Source organism: Castor canadensis, chromosome X (assembly GCF_047511655.1).
Source record: "Castor canadensis chromosome X, mCasCan1.hap1v2, whole genome shotgun sequence".
NCBI lineage: Eukaryota > Metazoa > Chordata > Mammalia > Rodentia > Castoridae > Castor > Castor canadensis.
The window spans coordinates 100855503-100859576 of record NC_133405.1 but is presented as its reverse complement, the minus strand read 5'-3'; the positions used below and the strand labels follow the sequence as shown (position 1 = coordinate 100859576).

The following is a 4074-nucleotide window of genomic DNA, read 5'->3' as shown; positions in this document are numbered from 1 at the left end:
CAAGCCTAAATGAGCTAGAGTGTGTGAGGAGTGCTTGCTAAACTCTACAGTGCTGTATAAAATAAGATGCCTGAGTGTCCTGGAGTTTATGGGCTTGTCAGTTTCAAATGCTATCACTTCTGTTCTCAAGCAACTGCTTTTAGTGCAACACCTAACGAAAGAAATGCCTCTGCCAGATCGATTCTCTTAAACTGCCTAGGAGCCTGTTTTGCAAGGAAAGGCAATTAAAGTGTAGGCTTGGGAACTGCAATCATTTGTTTCTGATTGGGGTCTACTGGCTACTAAATCAGGGGCCAGCAGGGGGGCCTGGCTCCTGTCTTGTGCAGCCCAGCTGCATCCTTGAAGACATGTGCCAAGCCCTGTGTGGCACACAGAGAAAAGTATGCCCTTTAGCCATCCCCATGCCAGGCAGTTTAGGGAGGGAAAGCAGAGAGGCAGATGGAAAACAGGCACATCTCTGCATAGGATTAGCATCCATGTCCCCTGGGCTCTGATGAAGCCAGAAGCCAAGCTGGGGCGTCAGCCACCTGCACAGAATCGCTGCTGCACCGGCGGGAGGTACTTGCTCAGCACCTGCTTCAGGAGGATAGCAGAGATTGTCTTCAGTACCTGCTAGTCCTTCCTGGGCCATGCACGTCTCCTTCGGACCTCTTTCTGGGCATTTCCTTTTTTTCCTTCCACGTTTGTTTTAGTATCCTTCCTTAAGAGGAATTAAAAGACAGGCTTTTGAATCACTGTACTACATCTCTCCAACAGAATTCTGGAATCTGGCTGCATTTAGACCAAATGGGAAACTTAAATATCCTAACGCCTAGGCTGTAACCTAGACCAATATCAGAATCTTTAGGGATGGGTTCTAGATATTGATATTTTTTAAAGTTTCCAGGGTGATGTGAATGTACAGCAATAGTCACTGTTTTAGGAGTAGAATTTAACTCCATCACATTGTGAAATAAAGCCAACGCTCTTCCTGCTGAAGGAATAACAGTGGAAAAGACCTGTTGTAGGGCAAAGAACCTTCCAGAATCATAAGTGGGCTGCTTGAGAGGAAGCTTATAGGGTGATGAATGGTCAGTTCCTTCCGGAGCTAGAGACAACCCCAGACCACTGAGCTTTTGGTTCAAGTCTATCATGACTACTCAGTCTGGTTGCCCACACTATGGCATTTTTTACCGTTCACCAAGGTCTTAGAATAGAGCAAGGAGAAGTGATCCAACGCTCTCTATATCATGGATGCTTTGAGCCACAGTGGTTCAGTGCATCTTAGACATTATGTAGAATAAAAAGAGGAGAAAATGTGGGCCTGAGGGGTTAAGTGACTTTCATGTAGTCCCACAATGGGCAGAGCTGGGACAAGCTCTAGATAGAGATTTTGCCATACTTCCACCCCCTTCTCCCTGCATCCTCAAGTTTCTACTGCAATTTCAGTCCCCTGAGCAAAAATTTTGGAGGTTTTTAAAATTACGGTGCTTTTCTAGGATCCAGATAAATAAGGCAGGACAGTGACATTGATTAGGAAACACTTCTGTCTTTTGTGCACGAGGCTTTCACATGCTGATTTGTTTACCTGGCAAATAAACTGTAGCCTGTGATGTCATTACACATGGATGAGAAGTTTAAACATTCATTTTTGCAAGCAAGGGAAAAAGCCTTCATGTTTTATTTGTGAGAAACAGGTAGTGTTGTATTAATTTGAATAAGGCTTCCAATTAATCTGCAGCATGTCATCTTGGATAATTTTCTTTCAGCATTTGGAGAAGAGAGGTAACTTTTACTTGCTTGATTGAAAATGATTATAGAAATATCAAGATTATATTTTTAAAATCTATATATTATGCTTTGGTGCTTTTGACAGGTAATACGAAGTGGTCTTATGAAGACATCTTACACTTCCCAAGTTTTAGGAAGGGCTCAGTTTGCTTTTATTTGTGAGACAGAAATGAGCAGATGAGGTAATAAGAGGTACTGGAAATTTAGGAACTGACCCAGAGTTATTTTTGTTTTTTTGAGACAGGGTCTCACTATGTAGCCCAGGCGGGCTTGGAATTCTTGATCCTCCCACCTCCACCTCCCAATTGCTGAGATTAAAGACATGCACAACTGCACATGGCTGATCTATAGTTTTGAACCTGGATTTCTCTTCAGCACTTTGCCTTCTGTTCTGTTAAGATCCTCAGCTCTTGTGGAATCCAGTGCCTTGATTAGGGTGAGGCAAGGGAGGTGCCTAGGACACAAAATGTAAGGGGTGCCACTCTTGGGTGCCGAACCTGCCCTTGTATAATCCTGAAAGGACGATGGAGAATTTTGCTTTCAAAGAGTGAAACTAATAGCTTGCTAGGACTGCTTTAAAGGCCAGGAAATGATGCCAGTTATACACAAAAACCTTCGTGAAGGAAGGTCTTGGTGACCTACAAAGGTGCACGAAATGAAAAGGAGCAGAGAGTGAAAGGAGAGCATAGGAACTCAAGTATGATAAGGGCTGGGTTGTGGCTCAGCTGGAAACGTGTGCTTAGCTTGCATGAGGCCTGGGTTTCATCTCCAGCACTAATGATAATAATAATAATAAATGGGGAAATTAAAACACATAGAACTGAAAGAAAATTAAAATACCACATATTAAAATGTGTATGATGATGCTGGGGGTGTGGATCAGTGAGAGTGCTTGCCTAGCATGTGTGAGACCCTGGGTTCCATCCCCAGCACCAAAACCAATTTTTTTAATAAAAAGGTCACGATCTATTAAAATTCAAACTTTCACAAAGGATCACCACGAGAGTGTCAGGAACAGAGTTTCCCATGCAATAAGCCTGAGCCTGTGGGAGAATTTGCATTTCTCTAACAAGTTGCCAGGTGCTGCTGCCATTCTGAGAAGCACACTGAATCACTGTGCTAGAGCAGTGTCAAGCTAGGGTGCCTGACTGAGAATCTAAGAACATTTTTAAATGGCTTTAAGATTTGTTGTCATTTGGCATGGTAATGTGACAGACACAGAGACAACTGCCTTTGAAAGAAGAGTTTGTTATTCACAGTTCCCAAGAAAAGGGGACATGTCATGCCACACGGGGCCACATGGGAAAGCACCAGGGTCAGTGAGGAGGCCAAAAGGGTGAGGGGAAAGCATGGGCACAAGCCTTTCTTGTGTTTTTTGTTTTGTTTTGTTTTTGCAGTACTGGGGCTTGAACTCAAGGCCTACACCTTGGGCCACTCCAGCAGCCCTTTTTTGTGATGGGTTTATTCAAAATAGGGTATCACAAACAATTTGTCCTGGCTGGCTTTGAACCTTAATCCTCCTGATCTCTGCCTCCTGAGTAGCTAGGATTATAGGCGTGAGCCACCAACGCTAGGCCTCTTTTTTAGGGGGGACGGTACTGGGAATTGATCAGGGCCTTACGCTTACAAGGCAGGTGCTCTACCACCTGAGCCACTCTGCCAGTCCTTTTGCCTTGTTTGTTTTTGAGCTAGGTCTTGCTTTATGGTGGGGCCAATGTGGACCTTGATGCTCCTATTTGTGCTTCTCCACATAGCTGGGATGACAAGCATGAAGCATCACACTGGCTTTTTATTGGTTGAGATGGGGTCTCATGAACTTTTTGCCCTAGCTAGCCTAGAACCATGTTCCTCTCCATCTCTGCCTCCCAAATAGAGAATTACAGGCCATTGCAACAGCTCCCCCAACCCCTTTTTTGGCAGCACTGGGGTTTGAACCCAGGGCCTCATGCTTGCCAGGCAGGCACTCTACCACTTGAGCCACTCCACCAGCCCTCCTTTGTGTTGGGTATTCTCGAGATAGGGTCTTTTGGACTATTTACCTGGGTTGGCCTTGAACTACAATCCTCCTGATCTCTGCCTCCTGGGTAGCTAGGATTACAGGCATGAGCCTCTGGTGCCCTGTGGCAACTGGCCCTTTATTGCAGTTTAGGATTGACTAATTTGGAGATTTCAGTAGGCTCTGAGCTACAGATGTGGTCTCTTGTTATCTAGTAGCTGGCCCTAAAGTGATTGAAGCAGGGGAAATATTGGATTGGGGTGTTAAGAGTTAGATAAATGTGGTAGTTGAGGTTATGGGCTCTGGAT

At 44.7% G+C, this 4074-nt stretch overlaps 1 non-coding gene across 1 annotated transcript; it reads right to left on the bottom strand.

Moving 5' to 3' along the window:
- Positions 1 to 3684: 3684 nt before the first annotated feature.
- Trnaa-ggc (transfer RNA alanine (anticodon GGC)) lies at positions 3685 to 3757 on the bottom strand. Its single transcript has one exon. It is a non-coding gene; the product is annotated as a tRNA-Ala (tRNA).
- Positions 3758 to 4074: the final 317 nt, after the last annotated feature.